The sequence below is a fragment of the Balaenoptera musculus genome, chromosome X, assembly GCF_009873245.2.
Source record: "Balaenoptera musculus isolate JJ_BM4_2016_0621 chromosome X, mBalMus1.pri.v3, whole genome shotgun sequence".
Lineage (NCBI taxonomy): Eukaryota > Metazoa > Chordata > Mammalia > Artiodactyla > Balaenopteridae > Balaenoptera > Balaenoptera musculus.
This window is the reverse complement of record NC_045806.1, coordinates 114,898,159-114,919,638: the sequence shown is the minus strand read 5'-3', so window position 1 is coordinate 114,919,638 and position 21,480 is coordinate 114,898,159.

The window sequence follows — 21,480 nt, the reverse complement described above, 5'->3', positions numbered from 1 at the left end:
TGTAGCCCTTGCTCCACTACTTAGTGGTTTTGTGATTTGAGGCAAGTCATGTAAACTCTCAGACTTGGTTTTCTCATCTACAAAGTGAGGCTTATCATGCCTTACCTATCTCACATGGTTGTTGTGGGGATCAAAGGAGGTCGCAGAAAAAAGCATTAAACTTTTGCAATCACAGAGCCCTAGGTTTGAGTCCAGCCTCTACCACTTACTGGGTATGTGACCCTTATCAAATTACTTAACTTGTTTATATCTGTTTACTCATTTGCAAATATAGGCACCATAATATCTAAATCTCAGTATTATAGCAACTTGAGGTATGAGGTATAGTGACTTGAGGTATATGTATAGACTTGAAGTATGTGAGGAGCTTAGCACATTGCCAGAGATATTGACGTCACTCAGTAGGTGATGGGTCTTATGAAGATGAACAGAGTGCTATGAACACGTGATTATTATTCAGTATTAATATTCACAAAATTATCTGATATGAAAGCATATGGCTAACTATTCTGGGCACACTGTATTATTGACTTATTTCCATTAAATTCAAAAGAAGTCTTCCATGTTAAAGTATACAAGAATTTATAGGATTGGAACAGTGATCAGAAATGAACTCCATCTTTATACGTAAAACTCTTGATTGTTATTTTTAAAGATTATTTTATTTTACTTGGAACTTTGAGAATCAAATAAAATAGCTCTTCTGGATTACTTATATGTCTTTTTAGCTTTAAAGAAAGTGTTTAAATTGATTCCAAGAAAGAATATAATTTAAAGTAAGAAATTAAACTCTGTATTTGTAGTCTGGGAAGGATCGTCTATATGACCCTAGCTCATCGAGTCATAGAAGCATGGAATGTATTAGTTGGAAGGGCTATTAGGGATCATCTGCCAAACTCCTGACTTTACAGATGGAGAAATTGTGGCCCAGAAAGGAGACACAGCATGTGAAAAGTACCAAGACGAGAACCTCCATCTCCTGATTAAGACTGTCTTCTTTCTATTGCTCTATCTTTTACTGCAAAAGATGTCATTTTTTCCTTCAAGCCTGTAGATGACATAAGTGAAGAGATTTAGAAAAAAAGTCTTTAAATGTGTAACTTGATCTTTTTTTTTGGTAATAAATTTATTTATTTATTTATTTTTGGCTGCATTGGGTCTTCGTTGCTGTGCACGGGCTTTCTCTAGTTGTGGCGAGCTGGGGCTACTCTTTGTTGCGGTGCGCGGGCTTCTCATTGTGGTGGCTTCTCTTGTTGTGGAGCACGGGCTCTAGGCACGCAGGCTCAGTAGTTGTGGCACTCAGGCTCAGTTGCTCCGTGGCATGTGGGATCTTCCTGGACCAGGGCTCGAACCCATGTCCCCTGCATTGGCAGGCAGATTCTTAACCACTGCGCCACCAGGGAAGTCCCTGTAACTTGATGTTGAACATACCCAGAAAATTCCAACTCTTTAGCCAGATCCCATTTGCTCATGAGCAGTCAGTCATTGGATGAAATCTACAAGAAGGAAATAAGCTGGTATCAATGCATATGATTTGCAACTGAATGACCCCTCCCACATCTCTCTCATCTAAATTATGTAACCTGGTGTGCAAGTCTTGTTAGAGACTTATCCCAAATCATTTATATTAGCTGTCAAATCCATGTGAGAGTGATGAATCAAATGTCTTTAGAGGCTTGTACATAAACTGTCCTAGCATGGAGGCTGCCTCCAGTTTTCTCATCATTAAATCGGTAATAATATCAGTCACATACCTACATTTGTATTATTGAGTCCATTCAATTAGCATTTTTTCACTAGAATGTAAGCTCTGTGACAGCAGAGGTTTTTGTCCATTTTGTTTGCTGCTGCATTGCCTAGAACAATGCCTAGCTTTTAGGAAAAGCAGAGCAGGTGTTATTTTCTGAGTCCCAGTTTTTAATATTTAAATTTCCTTCTTATCATGACTTAATTCAATATTAAAATGAGGCTATAATGTAATTGTTGCATAGAAACTAGCAGAGTATCCAAGATGGCACTACATACTAGAGATTTTCTCATTTTCTCGTGAACTTCTTGATTCCTCGTAGCAGTTACAGAGATCTTTTCAGAACTTTCTTAAGACAGTACTTTTACGACCCTTTAACAGGAACTCCAGTCAATGAGGAAGTGGGTCTAGAACCTGGCTGTCAATAAACTCACACTTTTTCCCATAAATATTTTATCCGTCTCTTTAAAGAGTAAAACTGGTAATTAGGAAAAATGTCTAATCATCTCTTTTATATAGCACCTTATTATGTCAAGCAATGAATTCTAAATGAAGTCAAATGAATTCTAAACATGAAGCAATGAATGTTTAGTAAAACCATGAGAAACCCACAGAATGCAAATATTATTTACAAATAAGGATTTTAGCTCTTTTCTCTTTTTTCTGGCACCTGATACTACTAATGTGACCACTGTCATATAACTCTATCATATTTAAACTAGAAGCATAGGGTAGAACAAAAGAAAGATTACTAAATAAGACAGAGCAGTACTTAGGATGGCGACTGGAAGATAGAGGTGGGAGGGGGGTAGAGAGATGGGAGGAGCAGCTTTCCAAGTGGTTCATAAATAATGGACTGCATCCCATCTAACAACATATAAGAATAAAAGGAAACTAATACATTTTGTTATTGTTTAGAAATGGGATGAAATTTTAAAACGTTTCAAATGCACAATTTCACCCTCACATTAGTGCTCTGGGGACTGCTTGGGCTTCTCTTTTGTCTCTTCCTGTTGCCTTGAATGGTGATCAGCAATGCATGATCAGCCAAGTGGCATCAGCTCTAATGCTATCATCATATGCCAGCCAGAGGGCGTGTGAAAGGGGAAATGGGATTTGCCGCTGCAAATGCCATCTCGATTAATAAATATCTGAGACTCACCAGGACAGAAAAAAATCTCTCTTTTTTCTTTCTGCATGCACCTTGCCTTTTGGGTTGTATTACTTGTATAATAAACCTTTTCTTAGAGCCTGTTGTGTTTCCAGGCAGCTGACAAGCAGATCAAGCCTCCCCAAAAAGGGTCATGTTAATCACTGTTTCAAACAGAGATCTAAAAATGCATTCTAACATGCCTTTGCAAAGGTATAATTCAAATGATTACCTCATGTGTTCCAGAGGGGAATTGGGTGGTGTCCTGTTTCCATAGCACTCAATTTCACAACATTTTGCAAAACTGCTCTGTGTGATGTCTTCCTTCAAGAGTAGCAATATCATGGTCATAACTTTCTAAATTTGGGTCTGCAGTAATGACAGACTTTGAATGAATGCTTTCCTATGGTATGGGAAAGAAGCACAAGTTCAAAAAATTAGACTTTTCCCAGCTTTAAGCTCTAAGCTATACTAAGGTGATTTATCTTCCTTTTGATCTATGTGAAATACCTGGCCTTTGACTGGATTAGAAGGTCAGAATTCACTCTACTTTCTGCACTTGGCTGTTGTTTGAATATTTTTACAATGATCACTTTTATAATCAGAAAAAATACATAACATATATTGTGAGAACATATACCTATGAGTACCCATTACTCTTTCTTATTACAGAATCTTGTCTGAAAGAGGCAAAAATGAGAGTGAAGAGATGTGGGTTCAAATCCAGAGTCTGCCTATAACTAGCTTTTTGAACTTTGACTTGCTTATTAAGCTCTCCAAACCCAAATTTCCTGATCTGCTAATAAAAAGTCTCTAAGGACTTCGCCATCTTAAAAAAAAAGGTAGTAAATAACTTCTGTACAAAAAAGAGGGAATTTGTGCCCTAGATGTTAAGTTTCCAGATGTACTCTAACCTAAAATTTAAAGATATTTGATATTGTGTGTTTGTTTGTTATTTAGGAATTTTGAAAATTGTGGTTTTTTTCATTTATTTCAAAAGCATCACACTGAAAGGATGGGGAATAAAGGAGCTGACTTAAGTAAAAAAAATTTTTTTATACATCATAATTCAGTTTCATGATCAACAAATTCTGAGTTGTCAGGAAGAATTTTTTCTACTCTTTTTACCTTGCTCTGTCTAAAATGGTAAAATTAAAGTGAGTATCATTGAAACCAATGATTTCTGCTCAGAACTTATCATGCAAAAATTGTTCTCCTCATCAGAATATTTTCTAACACTTTCTCGTTAGAAATTGTACATGTACGAAAAAGCTCAACTAAATATGAAGTGGAGTATTATGATTTTTAAAAATTTTATAGTAAAACTCCATTCTGCTAAATCTGTCCTCTTGTGTTCTACATGTTCAACATAGCTGTTCACCTTTAGTTCTCTGTCTGCTGTCTGGTAACTATAGCCAGAAGACCTAACCAGGTATTGATTAAAGCCAAGAAGTTCCACGAAAACAAAACAAAACTAACTCCCAAATACTATCCATTAATCTAAACAGCAAAAAAATATGTCTATATCACATAACAGGCAAAATGTGGCTGGTCTCTATGATTTTTATTCTTGCACATTAAATAGCAGTAGTTACTAAAACCAACTGAAACTTACCATCTAGGAGACTTTACTCTTTAAAGTTTGGATATCATAAAATGTGTCAGACTATTAAAAAGCAAAGTCTAGAGTGTATGTGCTAGAGATGTTTGACCATGCAAGGTTCAGTGAGCCCTAGAAGAAAGGGATGCCTCTCATACAAGTCTTAAACAAGAGCCAATCCAATTACTTTGTTTGATTGCAGGTCTGGTGTGTTTGTCTGTTTTTAACATTTGACTTGGAGTGTCTACAGTTTTGATGAAATCATTTTTTCTTTGGCAAAGTTTATTATTGTGATTTTGGTTGTAATAATTGTAATTCTTTTCCAAGATGCTACCACCAATTGGCTAGATGTGGATGATCTTACTTTTAGCTGTTTATATTTGCATAATATTGCTGAGTGGTGTTTATTCTCCTGTTCCCCACATCAACAGTAGAATCAAACTAGAACCTAGAGTCTTGATCTAGTTTTTAAAAATTTTGACTGAGGATATAGCAGTGAAACAAAAAGACACCTTCCTTGCAGGTAAAAAAACAGCACATGCAAGAGTCCTGTGGCTGAGCCAAATCCCTCCACTATAGACTCTCATGACATATTTTGTTGTAGTACTTGTCACAGTTGAAGCTTTACATTTAGGTGTGTGATTATTTAATTAATGTCTATATCTCTGTAGAATGCCATTCAAGGTCTTCAATCATATCTTAAGAATTTTGGTCTTTACCCTAAAGATAATGAGAACCCACCCACTGAAGGGTTTTAAATGTATTGCTGAGAAGGAGGTGATAGGATTGGATACACCCTTCAGAAAGGGCACTCTAACTTCCATGTGGGGAATGGAATGGAAAATAGCCTAGAGTGGCTCAGGGAAAAACAAGTATCTACTGTGACTCTCTCACTCAGGGTCAATTGATTTTTGACAAGGGTGCCAAGACAGTTCAATGGGGAAAGAATAGCCTTTTTGAAAAATGGCTCTGGAACAACCAGACATCCACATGCAAAAGCATAAAGTTGGATTCTTACTTAATGTCTCATATAAATATTAACCCAAAATGGACCTAAATATAAAATTTAAAATATAAGAGCTGAAACTATAAAATGCTTCAAAGAAAACATAGATCTAAACCTACATGACCATGGGCTAGGCAAAAGCACAATCATTCAAAGAAAAAAATAGATAAATTGGACATCATCAAAATTATAAAGATTTATGCTTTGAAGGACACTATATAATGAAAAGATGACCCCCAGAATGGGACAAAAGTATTTGCAAACTATTTGCATCTGGTAAAAGAAGACATGTGTCCAGAATATATAAAGAGCTCTTATAACTCAATAATAAAAAGACAAATGACCTGATTTGCTAGATGGGAAAAGGAACCATGTAGACATTTCTTCAAAAAAATATGCACAAACATTCAGTAAGCACATGAGTAAATAATTAGTCATTCAGGAAATGCAAATCAAAACCAATGAGCTACCACTTCATACCCACTAGGATGGCTTGAATCAAAAAGTCCACTCCTAGGTATATATCTGAAAACAATGAAATCACTAATTCAGAAAGATACATGCACCCCAATGTTCATAGCAGCATTATTTACAATTGCCAAGATATGGAAGCAAACTAAGTGCCCATCAACAGATGAATGGATAAAGAAGATGTGGTATATATATACAATGGAATACTACTCAGCCATAATAAAGAATGAAACTTTGCCATTTGCAAGAACATGGATAGGCCTGGAGGGTATTATGCTAAGCGAAGTAAGTCAGACAGAGAAAGACAAATACTATATGATATCACTTATATGTGGAATCTAAAAAATACAACAAATACAACTAGTGAATATAACAAAAAAGAAGCAGACTCATAGATATAGAGAACAAACTAGTGGTTACCAGTGGGGAAGAGGGAAGGGGGAAGGGGTAATAGAGGGGTAGGGGACTAAGAAGTACAAATTATTAGGTATAAAATAAGCTACAAAGACATATTGTACAACACAAGGAATATAGCCAATATTTTATAATAACTATAAATGGAGTATATCCTTTAAAAATTGTGAATCACTATATTGTACACCTATAACTTACATAATATTATACATCAACTGTGCTTCAATTTTTAAAAAGTCAGATAACAACAAGTATTGGCAAGGATGTGGAGAAATTGAAACCATATACTGCTCTTGGGAATGTAAAATCATGCAGTGAGTTTAGAAAAGAGTCTGGCAGTTTCTCAAAAAGTTAAACATTAAATTACCATATGACCTAGCAATCCCATTCCTAGGTATATACCCAAGAGAAAATGAAAACATATGTCCACACAAAAACTAGTAAACAAATGTTCATAACAGCATTATTCATAACAGCCAATAAGTGGAAACAACTCAAATATCCATCAACTGATGAATGGATAAACAAAATGTGATATATCCTTACAAGGGAATATTATTCATCCATAGAAGGAGTGAAGAACTGATACATTTAACAACATGGATGAACCTTGAAATATTATGCTAAGTGAAAGAAGCCAGTCATGAAAGACTACATATTGCATGAACCCATTTAAATGAAATGCTCAGAACAGGCAAATCTATAGAGACAGAAAATACATTAATGGTTACCTAGGGCTGACCATGGGGTGGGTAGGAAGGGATGGGGAGTGAGTACTAAAGGTTATGGGGCACAGATGTAGAAAACAAACTATGGTTACCAGGGGATAAGAGGGGGGAGGGATAAATTGGGAGATTGGGATTGACATATACACACTACTACATATAAAATAGATAACTAACAAGAACCTACTGTATAGCACAGGGAACTCTATTCAATACTCTGTAATGACCTATATGGGAATAGAATCTAAAAAAGTGTGGAGGTATATATATATATAGATATAGATATAGATATAGATATAGATAGATATATATCTATAGATATATATATATATATGAATTGCTTTGCTGTACAGCAGAAACTAACACAACATTGTAAATCAACTACACTCCAGTAAAAATTTAATCAAAAAAATAAAGGTTATGGGGTTCTTTTGGAGTTGATGAAAATGTTCTAAAATTAGATAGTGGTGATGGTGGCACATTGCTATAAATATATTAAAAACCATTGAATTGTATACTTAAATGGGTCAATTTTATGGTATGTGAATTAGATCTCAAAAAAGCTGTTACCAAAAAAAAAAAAAAAGTCTATCTCAACAGCTTGACTAAATATGGTATTAATGGAGATGAAGATAATTGGATGAATTTGAGAGATATTTCAGATGTAAAATCAACAGGATACACTGAAGACTTTGATGTGGAGGTTGAGAGAAAGGGAAATGTTGAGGATGACTCAGATTTTTTGCTTGCCCAATGGAGTAAACTGTTTTGGCGCTCACTGTGATACCAGACACTGGAGGTGGAGTAAGTATGGGTGGAACAATCATGAGTTCACTTGCAAGCAAGTTGAATTTGAGATACTCTTGCGATAACCAACTAGAAATGTTGAGTTGCACATAGGGGTCTAGAACTCAGGGAAGAAACCTGGGTTGAGGATATAAATCTTGCTATCCACAGCATGAAGACAGTATTTTAAGCCATGGAAATGGATTAAATCACTCAGGTAAAGAGTATGGAGTGAGATGGTAAGGGTATCTAGAATAGTGCCCTTATGAACTTCAGTGCTTAATAGCCAAGTAGAGGAGGATAAACCTGCAAAGGAGACTCCAAAAGTGGCCAAATAAAACCAAGAGACTGTAGTTTCGTAGAAGGCAAGAATATAATGTACTTCAAGAAGGAAGGATTGATTGTAAGTACCAAGTGCTACTGAGAGGTTGAATACGATGAGGACTGAAAATCTTCTGTTAGATTTAGTGACCTGATGGTCATTGGTGACCTAAGTGAAAGCTGCTTTAGCAGGGTGGTGTGGGTGGAAGCTTCAAGGTCCATGTGGTCAGAAGACACACTGTTGGGTTAGGGCTGGGGGCTGGGGGAAGAAATCAGATATAAACATCTAAGAAGACACTGATCTATGTATCAAAATATCTGCTTGAAAAATAAAAGAAATTTAGTTGTTGAAGCCCAGGAGAAAAATTACTTCTTTTCCTTGGGCCTCAGAGTCTTCAACTATAATAATAATAAAGGTGACTAGGTTATATCGTTGAGGTCCCTTCCAGCAGTCCTATTTTATCAGCTTTAATTATATTTATTCAACTTAGAAATAAGCACCTGTATACCCTCGGTGTTTTCACAGAACGCCTTCTACTTCCTGCCTTAACAAAGACTTGGTTCTCTACAAAGACAGTGAGCCTCACATGTATCTCTCACCAATTAAAGCTGCTTGATCTCTAAACGTTCAAATTCTGGAGTGGAGAGGGTGCAATAGCGTAGGGAATCAACACGGTCCTGCCTCCCCATTGCCTTACCAGGCCATTCTTCCAGCTTCATGAAGAGCCCCTCTGTCTATAATGTTTATGCCATCCGGAGGTACCACATTCTACTTTTCCCTGGTCTGACTATTGACCCTTCTCCTGGACATTCCCTTTCAGTCACTGAGGACTCTGGCATCTGGCTCCCGGTGTCCTCTCTACCTCAATTCCTGGCGCCATTGGCCAGATGGAAAAGCCATCCCACATCCTAGACTCACATTTGTTGGCTTACTCAGCTCTCATGGTCACATGAATATTGCCATCTTCTAGAATGCCTTCACCTTGAAATAATAAATTTGGATATCCCACTTTCTGACCAGGACCACTCATCTTCTAGACTAGGCCTTCTCCCTGGTCAGGTTCCAACTCTGGGCTCCCGTACTTCCCTGTTCATGACTCTATCATATTATTTGCCAGATCATATTAAAACTCTTAGTTAACATGTCTGACTCTCATGAATACTTTGAGGGCAGGAACTGTTCCATTCACTCTGCAAACCCAGTGTCTGGCACATGGTAGGCACTCAAATCTGAATGCATGCTTCTAATTGACTTTTAAGTTAAAGCACTGTGCTTGGTATTTGAGGACTACCCAAGGCTGAGTGAAAATGTATTCTGCTTCCTTTGCAGGAGATCTAGATACTAGTAAAAGATATAAGACAAATACATTAAAAACTAAATTTCAAGGTGGAAAGTGAGGTGAGCCTCAAGAAATGTAAAAGCAAAATGCTGTGAGATTGCTAAGGTAATAGAGGTGGGGATAGAGAGATATTGTTTCTGTGAAGAGATCAGAGAAAGCTTCATAGAGGATGTAGCACCTGAGCTAGCCTGGAAGAATGGCTGGGGATTTGGATATATGAGGATAGAGGAAGAAGGAATTCTAGGAAGCGGGACCAGCATGAGCAAAGAGAGCAAGTTAGGAAAGCATAGGTTATAACTGAGGAGCAACTGATTTAGTGGGAGCAAAGGGTCCATAAAGGAGAAAGTGAAAGCAACTAAGTTGACCTAATTTTGGAGCAGCTTAACTATCAATTTTCATGTTATTTTGGCAGTGGGTAGACATAGGTAGCGTTCCTAGGTGTCTGATTTCTCAATTAACCTTTAAACCACATGCCTTTCTTCAAAAGAATATTTCAAGGATTTAAAAAACTTTTTACAAAGGCTTTTCATCCAAGATGATAGTTATTTATTATTCCTACCTAAGCTTACCTTTTCTTTTTTTATCAACACAGTCATTGTTTCCTATGACAAAGTGATAAACAGGTTTGTTTGTTTTTTAAAGGAAGGTAAGGCCAAACAACAAAGATGGGAATCATTTTCAATTCTTTAAATTCTTTAGATGATATTTTATTTCCACGAACATATTTTCCTGTTATTGTAAATTTATACTAAGTAAATAATGATGGCATTAACTGGCAATCTTGATGTGCTTTTGATCATCTCTCTCAAAAAGGGACTGCCAAGAGAATTTCCTAACAAACATCACTTAACTACTAAGTGGCTGTGAGTGTTAAAGGCAATTAGGCAATCATTATTTAAGAAGCACAATGAAAATTACCCACTTTCTCTGTTAAAGAATTTAAAATACACACACACACACACACACACACACACACACACGGCAGAGCCCTTGGGATGTATTCCTCTACAGTACTTCATTTTATAAACCGTTCAGGTCTTTGTCCTCAGAGTTGGTGGCTCTAGACTTACTAAAAGCCTTTGTCAGGCCAGGAATTCACTTCACAATTCTGACTCTGCCACTTACTAGTTGTGTGATCTTGGGCAAGTTACTTAACCACACCGAGCCTCGGTTTCCACATCAACGAAAAGTACATAATAGTACCTACTTCATAGGGTTGTTGTGAGAATTAAATGAGACAATGCATGCAAAGTGCTCAGCACAAAGTCTGGCAAATAAATCAGGCTCGATAATCAGTGACTGCATTATTATTGTAGACAAAAAATAGATTTTTTGATAAACAAGTCTATTCTACAGTATGGATTTGTACCTACATGTAAAAACACGTCTCTCTACATATGAAACTGAAGTGCTTTTAGTATTAGGCTCCTGTACATTTTCTGTCCCTTTCCAACTCTACACAACTAAACCATTGCCAGATTTGGGACAATCTTATTTCTAGGATTGTTGGGACAATTCTAGTTTTAAACAATCTTACATGTTTTTAAACCCAGCCTGGATCAGTCACATATTCCTCTGTTAATGGTACACCAAACTCGAACTTTTCCAATGAATTCTTTTCCTTTTAACCTCATAAAACAGGCACCTTCTTTCCCCTCATTTCAATTCAGTGTCAAAACAAAATGATCTGATCCACATGCTAGACTGGCCAGTCCAGACCTAAGAATACAGGCAAAGCTGCTGAGCTCTCTGCGACCACTGGCATGTGTCCCAATTCCCAGCGAGAGTATCCAGTTCTCCGTCACTGCCTGACAAGGGAGCTATGTTAAGGCACTGATGAGACTGGCAAAGTATAAATTATGGAGCTCCCCCTTGCCTCCCTTGCTTTTAAGAAAATACCACAGATTTTCATAAACTAAATGTATGACTGAATGAAGTAGAGGGGGTAGGTGGTGGAGAGAGCTCACATTTCCCTTCCTATATCACTCACCCCAGACATATTCATGGGCCCCATTAAACCAATCTCTGCCTGCTAAAAAATTATGTAGAAATTTGGAGTAGCCCTGTCTGGCTGGAATGGGAGTCAATCACATAATATCTTGGGACCAATCTCTGCCTGCTAAAAAATTATGTAGAAATTTGGAGTAGCCCTGTCTGGCTGGAATGGGAGTCAATCACATAATATCTTGGGCTTTAGAAACTGACTTCAAGTCAATTGAGTCTTTATTGAGCATCTACTGTGTAAGGCCATCCCGTGCTTTAAGGCTATCCCTGAGCTCTGGGATAGAGCAGACGTAAACCCCTTGCTAGCTGTGTAGCCTAACCTCACTGAATGTGTTTTCTCTCCATAAAGTAGTAATATTAATAATATGATTATCTGTTTCACAAGATTGTTGTGGGGCTTAAATGAAATAATTAAGATAAAGCACAATAAGTAGTCCTTTAAAGTGTTAACTATTAACATTATTATTACTGTGAAGGTTTGAGGCCTTTCTGGAGAAGAGGACGTACTGCTTAAAAGCTCAGTTCAGCAAAAGGAGAGACTTGTTTCTGAGACGTCACTATCAATAGGAAGCCAGGAAATTCTTACCCCATCAGAGTCTGGAAGTAGCTGTGCCTGAAAATTAAGGTTAGGCCCAGAAAGTCCAATGAGGAAGGTACTATTTTTCTAACCCCTAAATTATGGATTATGTTCTCAATACATTTTATCTTCTCCACCTGCATTTCTAGCTTGGGGCTTCATCACTTCACCACACACACACACACACACACACACACACACACACACACACACACACACACTGAGGTTCTGTCACTGTGCTGCACACTTCATATCCAAATGCCTGAGCCCTGGTGCCTGACTCAAAGGGATTCCCGTTCAGTTTTCAAGACAGGATATGCTCAGCCAACGATAGCTCAGAGTAAGTTAGTTTACCTTTGAAGCCAATGAACAGTGTAAAAAGAGATGTCTGCGGGCTCCAGAGGAGACAGAGACTGGAATACTCTTTGGCTCAAAGACTTCCCCCCATGCCCCCATAATGCTTTCCATCTCACTGAGAGTAAAATCCAATGGCTTCACCATGGCTTGCAAGGCTCTATGTGATCTGGCTCCTTCCCAGCTCTCCAACTTCCCACTCCCTACGCCCCCGATTCTACTCCAGCCACCATGGCCTCCTTGCTTTCTCTTCAACAGGCCAGGCATGCTGTACCTAGGAGCCCTTGCAGTGGCCATTCTTTCAGTCTGGAAATTTCTTTCCCCTGACCTTTGCATGGCTGATTCCTTGTCTCCACTCAGGTCTTAATTCACATTCTCTGAGAGGCCTTCCTTGACCCCTTATTTAAAGGACCTGCCCCTTCCCCCCCATCCCCTGTCACTTTCTATCACATCACCCTCTTTTATTGTCTTCATAGCTCACTACTCTCCAGCCAAGATGACCTCTTCTCAAGTTTTCCTTCCTGCCCCTGGGTCTTTGCATATGCTATTTACTCTCCCTGGAATGCTCCTCCCTTTCTCTTCATGTGGCTCTTTCTCAGCCTTCAGATCTCAGCTGAAGTCTCACCTCCTCAGAAAGGACTTTCCTGATCACTGTATATAAAGTAGCTCACACTACCCCCTCACACACACTACCATTAACCCCCATTAGCATCCTGCTCATTTCCTTCAAGACACTTATGGTAATCTTCGATATTATCTGGTTTTTGTTCATTTTCTTTCTCCCCTCACTCCAGACTGAAAGCTCCATGAGGGCAAAGATTTTTGTCTGATTTGTTCACCGCTGGGATTGTCAGGGAAGTCCTCACTGAGGAGGTGAAAATTGAGCAAAGGCCTCAAAAAGAGGTTAGCACTACTAACCTCTAGTTACTATTAGTTACTAACATATGGAGGGCAAACACTTCCGCCTGACTTTCAAAGCCTTTCACAACCTGGACCCACCTAACATAGCCAATCCTCTTCCTCACTCACACCCCGGGACACACTCTGTACTCTAATCAGAGCTGTCTCACACATTCCCACTTGGAAAGTCTTCCATACTTACTTTCTGCAACCTTTAAAACAATATAATATAAGTACAGTCATTATACCCATTTTACAGATGAAGAAACTGAGATTCAGAGAGGTTGAATAACTTGTCCAAGGTCACACAGCCAGTAATTGCTGGAGCAAGATTGGACTCCATATCTATTTGGACTCCAGAGCCTGTGTTCTTAAATACATGATACCAACAACATAACAGAATAGGCAGCATGGAAGAGATAAAAAAGGAGTAGAGAAGAGAGCTTAATAGACTCACAATTAACTCAAGTCTTTCTGATACCACAGCCTGTGCTCATAAACTCTATGTAGGGTGCCATACGTTCAGATTTGTCTGGGTCAATCTGATTTACTTCTCTTTTCCAAACCTAAGTATTAATAGCATACTCTTTCACTTGTAAATGACTATAATTTTAAAGGGGATTGGGTACTTTTTTTTTTTTAAACATCTTTATTGGAGTATAATTGCTTTACAATGGTATGTTAGTTTCTGCTTTATAACAAAGTGAATCAGCTATACATATACATATATCCCCATATCTCCTCCCTCTTGCGTCTCCCTCCCTCCCACCCTCCCGATCCCACCCCTCTAGGTGGTCACTTCCCAGAACTCACAGTGCCATTTCTTACTCTCAGGAAATTAAGAAAAATGAAAAAACAAAAGAAAAAGAAATTGTGAGTATATCCTTTGGCATGACATTTTCATTATGAGAATTACTTGTGTTTCCTATGTTACATTAGCATTCCTTGAAAAACGTATTTGACAATGAGGATCTGAGATTGATTGCATCTGTCTAATACATAGTGTATGGGCAATAAACATTGAATACTATTAGAAGATGGTGAAAGTCAGTCCAAATTTTGTCTCATTTAAATGGCCTAGTTATCATTATAATTGCTAATACATTTGGCCCTTCAGCCTCACAGGTTTGAACTGCACAGGTCCACTTATACGTGAATTTCCTTCAATAGTAAAGGCTACCATAGTACACAGTCTGTGGTTGGCTGAATCTGCAGATACAGAGGAACCCTGGATACTGAGGTCTGAATGCGCCAGGGGTTGGCACCCCTCACCCCCTGCTGTTCAAGAGTTAACTGTACTTCCTGAGAGTTTAGTATACGTAGGACCCTTTACATGCATCACGTCATTCAATCTTTACAAGAACTGTCATCATTCCCATTTTTGAAATGAGAGGACTGAGTTTCGAGGAGGTTAAGTGACTTATCCCAGGTCCAATAGTTGCTAAGTGGCAAAGCTGGAGTTCAAACCCAGATGGACCTGATTCCAAAGCCTACGTGTTTAACCACAATGCTCTCCTACCCCCTTCTACACTGCATTGCCTCCTAACTGCATTCAACAGTCAAAATCATGACAGGATATCCAATATTTACCCTAGAAAAGGAATACGAAAGGAAATGACTTCCCTAAAATCCTACCCAAGCACCCCTTTACTGATGCATACAAATTTCCATGAACAAAGGAAGTTAAACTCCAACACCTCCCTCCCAAATCATAGAAATGCAGCTAATAAAACATAGCAAAGCCCACAGTGAAATGCTGTGTTGTAAATGCCCCCTCTGCCTGTGTGATGCAATCCCTACCCAGGGCCACCCATGGGAGGGAGCCCAAGGAGAGCCGTCCAGCAAGGTTCACATTGGAGAGTGAGTGTTGCACGATGTGGAGCAAATGCCAACCGTGTCCCATTCGTGAAAGCAGTCACTGTGTACAATTCCACCCACATCCTCTGAACGCTTGCCATGGACTCACAACACAGAGGATACGGAGGCGAAAAAAAGACAGTCCCCATTCCCTGTGTTTGGAGGGGTAGGGGAGAAGAAAGAAGAGGAGCAGTGCAAAAAAGACCAGTACAAAAAACGTTGTCCCTCTCTGAGCTCCCTTGGCACGTTTGCTGTGCCTCTCTTATGACACTTTCACTTACCTTCTACCTGTTGTTCCGTAGAGAGGCAGTGTGGTGTAATAGCAAGTACTGAGCTTGGCAAGCAGACGTTGCCTTAAATCCCAGCTACTCCATTTAAGCAGCTGGGTAAAGTTGGTTAAGTCATTCCACCTCCCTTGCCCTCGGTTTCCTCACCTTGAAAATGGGATTTACAACCTCTATCTCACAGCACTGTTGGAAAGAGCCAGTTGGAAAGATACTGTAAAATGCCTAGCACAGGACCTGGCACATAGTAGGTCTTCAATAAGGAACACCACTTATTATTCTTACGAACACGCCTTACCTCCTGTACTAAAGGGTGAGCTCCTTGCAGGCATTATCCAAATGTTGTTGTTGTTGGTTTTTTTATCTACATCTTCCCAGGATATTGAGCACATGGCCTTGCATATGAGAGACTCTCAAAAATAGCTGTATTTTGTTCAAGGAATGAACAAATTATTATAGTTCAAGTACAATAACCTGTGATCAAAAGAATTATAAGCAAAGTGCTTTAGGGATTCGAAGAAGGACAGCCACACATTTATTGAGGGCAGGAAAGAAAAAGAAGGGTCAGGAAAAGCTTTAAGGAAGCGATAGATATTGGTAAGTAGAAATGACATGGAAAAACATTCCTTCCTAAGGGGGTTTGAATCTACATCCCTCTGGCTTCAATGCCTCACTACTTCCAAGCTGATTCCAGACCATAATTGACATTATGGTCCCTCCCAGTGCATAAGCGGAAAGTCGTGGTGTAGTAAAAAGCCAAGAAATCCAAGCCTTAGCCAAAGACTCGTTCTATAATCTTAGGCCTGGCACTTCATCTCTCTAAACCTCAGGTTCCTCATGTATAAAATAGGAACTTAAAAAAAAATACATATCTATGTCACAGAGTTGTTGAGAGTCACGTGCCTAACAAATGGCAGCTGCAATTTCTTCCCAGTGCTGCCAGTGAATCTGCTCGCATACTCTTCACATTTGGCAAAAGGAAGCCAACATACAGATATACTCACCTGGCCAGGCATCCCAGTTGCCTGGAATATTAGATTTCGTATAAAGCTTTGTATGTCACTTTTTACTCCTAGTTTTAATAAGTGCTATAAGAGCTGAGACATCCCGACTCTTTTTTGGCATGATTGAAACTTCATTCAGCAGATGACAGTTTTGGTAAAATAGGACTGCTAGATAATTTTCTGAGACTTTAGGATCCTTAAGAAACTTTGGGAAATATTGCATCCAAAGGAAAATAAAATGAATGAAAATCTGGCTGAAACGCTGATCTGGTGTGCTCATAGCAGCAGTCCTGAAGAAGAAAGTGAGAATGTTGCTATCACAAAGCCAACAAGCAGGCAGGCCTAGAAGGTGACGACACAGGGGCACCAATGGGGAGCTTCGCCTGTACAGTTTTATAGCCAACATTTTTGGTTTAAATAAAGCTATAGACTATATCAGACAAAAAGGAGGGAACTTCCAGGACCATGATGATATATTAAATTCCATCCCAGGCTCAATAAACTATGACTTATAAGGCTTGTAAAATCTTTACAGGGCTCCTGACAGCTCCACATGTGCTGATGGCCAGAAGAATGGAACTTTTGCAAAACATCTGTTAAATCATGCATCTTGGCTAGAATTTCTCTGTCTGCCCATGATGACAAAATACAGAGGGAGTGAGTGCACTGAGGTTTGAGGGAGTGGATGGGGGGACTTTGCACAATATAGGGGCTGCTTATTTAAAGTGGCATTTCATCATAGCTTCCATCTGTAGGATGCATTTCTGACCATATCGGATGAAAGCTGCTCTCTCCTAATTTTAACCATGCCTGAACAACAGAACTTGGTTCGTCACATACTGAATTACATTGAGGGTCTACTAGAAGACACAAAGCTTCTGGTAACTTCTGACAAACATGAGCTTGAATAGATTACGCTCAGCAGGCTAAAAGAGTTTCCTAATAATTCTGACTGGAGTTCATGTACGGACGGGGGAAAAAAATGGACTTTCGTGGACAAGCAAATGGTTTTCCATTGTCCAGGAAAGTTGCAAATCAAGTGATTGGAACTTTTTCATATCACACTGAGTTTTGCTTCAGAACTCAAGTGCTTGTGGAGTGAGAACACGGAGAAACAGGCTGATAAAAGGGGCTTTCATCTTTCACCTTTTCAATGCTGTTTTGGATTTTTGAGGTTTTAAATAGCTTATTGCTCAGATGATTGGAATCTGAGTCAGGAAACAAAAGGAATTGGAATGGCGCTCTTCTTCCTCTCCATTCTGCTCTCAGTTTTACTAACGGCTTCTCTTGCCGTCCTCAAAGGACTATACAGTGTGGGGGAAGAAACACACTTGGTTGGGACACTGAGACTGAAGTCAAGACCCTTTGCAACTTGGATCTCCATCCAAACCCTTGGGCTTGAAACCAACCAGGTAACGATGGTGCCACCTTTCCAATGCCCACTGAATTTGGTTAGTTGCTTATTTTCTAAAAATTCTGGGACAGGACACGGTTTCTACTGTGTCTGATTACAACTACACGGGACAAGTTTCACCAACCCCTATCTAAGGTGGGCGCATCTCAGTGGGAAGCAACCAAGTCTGAACATCCACTGGCCATTTATTGAGCATCTACCATGTGTCAGGTACCGTGCTCGGTGTGAGCATGGGGGTACAGCAGTAAAGAAGATAGGTGGAGTGTCTGTCCTCATGGCGTTCAGTAGAGCAGAGAGGCAAGCAACCAGATGGGTGCAAGGCAGAGTGATGACTGCTGTGGTAGAGAGTACAAAGGTGAAGCAAATATGGTCTGTGCCCATAGGGAGCTCAGGGCCTAGTGGGAGAGACACAATAGCAAATAAACAATTACAAGACACAGTGATAGTCCGTGGGAGAAGGGAGCTCAGGCACTGTGAGACCACAGAAGAAAGAACTCGTTCCTCTGCCTGGGAAAGATGGGAAGGGGCTTCACATAGGAGGTACCATTGAACCAGGTCTTGAAGGATGAAATGGCTGAGAAATGATATGGTATAGGACTCCAATGCACGAGCGGTCACAATCTTCCACCTTCAAGTGACTAAGACCTTTGAGTCAAGACTGATATAATCCCCACACAGTGAGCAGTAAAGAGTTAAACCTCACTTCTGCCAGTCCTTTTAAGGTTCTTGAAATCCCAGGGGAGGAAGAACTCTAATCCTGCCTCATGGTAGTAGGAATGCTTTAAAGGGAGGAAACTAGGAAACATCAAAGACAGGGTGTGTTTCTGGGTGAGTAGAAAGAGCCTTGGGTTTGAGTTCTGGCTCCACCACTAACTAACTAACTAACTAACTGACTGACTGACTAACTAACTAACTAACTAACTAACTCTTTGACCTCCCAGGAAACTTTTAATTTTCTCTCAGACTCAGTTTCTTTATCTATAAAATGGTAATAAGCATGTCTGTATTCAGGATGGTTGGGAGAATCAAGTGCGGTGGTCAAGGGAAGGGGCTTTGTAAACTATAAAGCCCGATACAAATGTCAGCTATTGTTTCCTCAAAGGGGAGCGATGGCAGGAGGTCGGGGGAGCAATTGGGGTTTATTCCTGGTGTCCTCTGCCAGGAAGCCAGTCCTTTCCCGATGAAACAAGCAGGCTTCCTGAGGGAGATACACAGCCCTTTCCATCATTCCTGCGGAGACGAAGAGAGAAAACAGTGAACGGTTTGGCCAGGCTGCCCGGGTCAGCTGTTGGGGTAGGGGGTGCTTTCATGGCCTAAGGTGTGCAGTGAGGCTCGCTGATCTGGAGGAGAACGGAAAATACAGGAGATCCATGCAGCATGGTGAAGACTGAGACCAAGGGAAGTGCAGCTCAGAAGAAAGGGAGTATTGTATGGGAGAGCTGCAGCAGACAGTAGCTGAACAGGTGTGAGGGGAGCAAAGTCCTTCTGGAGGTGGTTAAAAGCATAGGCTTTGGGGGAAGACACCCTGGACCTCAAGTCCCATCCTACAATCTTAGTTAAAACGGTCAATTGCATGACTAGTTTTCAAAGATTCATTCCCTCCCTGAACATGGCTTCCCTGAAGGTATACTTTCCTGCCCCATTGACTTTGGACTTGGCCATGTCACCTCCTTTGGCAAATGGAATATGAGTGGACATGACATGTGCTACTTATAAGCACAAGCAACACAAACGAGCTTTTAATGGGCTTGTACAACTTGGCTCTGCCCCTCTTGCTCCTGCCCTACGAGAACAGCATGTCCCACATAATGGCTGCTCTTTCAGCCGGGCTTCCAGAATGAGAACTCTGGAGCCAAGCACAGCCAAGCTGGATAGAGCCCAGCAGTGCCACAGCCGGCCTGCAGCCTCCACATAATGTGAACAAGAAATAAATAGGTGTTTAAGTCAAGTCCACAAACTACGGCCCATGGGCGAAATATGGCCCACTGCCTGTTTTTGTGTAGCCCGTGAGCTAAGAATGTTTCTTACGTTTTTAAATGGTTACAAATATATCAAAAGGATAATAGTTTATGACATGTAAAAGTTATATGAAATTCAAATTTCTGTGTCTTTCAGGAAAGTTTTATCGGAACATAGCCATGTTTGTCTGTTTGCACAGTGTATATGGCTACCTTTGTGCTACAAGGGCAGAGTTGAGTAGCTGTGACAGAGACCATATGGCCCACAAAGCCTTAGCCATTTACTATCTGGCCTTTGACAGAAAAATTTTGTCAAACCGTGGTTCAAGCCCCATGATACTGGGGTTATTTGTGTATAAACTCATCAAAAGATGACTAACATGTTAATAAAGTATGTAAGTTCACCAAGCCTCAGTTTCCTCATCTGCTAAATGAGAATGAAAATACGGCCACATTCACTGGGTTTTTAGAGGATTCAATCATAGCGCATCTAAAGCATTCAGAATGCAAACTGCCACATAGCAGGCACTCACAATTATTATTAAAGGGCCATCAGATTCCTGCAGCAAGCACAAGAAGAAGGAAGGTAGACAAAGGAAAGGAAAACTGAAGATAAGGACCAGACAAAATGCAGCAGGACTGAGACACTGGTCTAACTACCTGCGGCTAGATAATGCCCTGGATAAAGTAGTCACACAAAACTAGCTCAGGTACAACATGGTTATAACAAATTGTAAAGTTGATATTAACTTCTGGGTAAATCTGTTTCAAAGTCATCTATAAGATGTGGCTTGTTGAGCAAATATCTTTAGGGCACAGGTCACAGCTTAAGAACCCCCAAAAGGGCATTGTTAATATCAAAAAAATATATATATATATATATATATATCCCCACTGACCACCCTTCTGGTGTTTGGATTGGTACCCACACAGTAATCTACCTGGGCCCCTTCTACTTGGTAGTTGAGGGGCCAGGTGACTAATACCCTGCAAAAGGATGGTCACACTGAGCCATATTCCACATTGACTGAGAGTTGGTTGAGCACCTGAATCCCAGTGGTTAGCAAATTGCATATAAATTCTTTCAATGTAGTTTTCTTCCTTGACTCCTGTGCCTATATATATCAATATAGAATCATCAATATAAATCATTCGTGCTCCATGCCTATCCTGTTGTGGTCTTCATTCTCTGAATGCCCAGAAGAAAGAAGCAAAAGGAAGATTCAAAGGGCGATTTTTTAAAAAGGGCTTCAGAAGGCATTTCCAGAGCCCCTTTGGATGCTCAGTAGAGGAAATAAAATCCTTCAGAAAAGAACAAAAATGCTGGTCCCTTCTGCTCTACTCCTTCTGGAGCTCTGGGAGGTTTTCCTAAAATTAAATTAATTCCCTTTCTCTCCAAAAGCAGATTCAGTGGCAAGCCGATGTGGCTGAGCCACCTGATTCAACTCCACGTTTTCCCTGGTGTAATCTATACTAGGCACAATATTGAAAAGTATTCCCAAAGTACTTAGAGTTTGACTTAATTACTTACTTTATTTAACTTCTACAGTTCTAAAACTGAAGTGTCT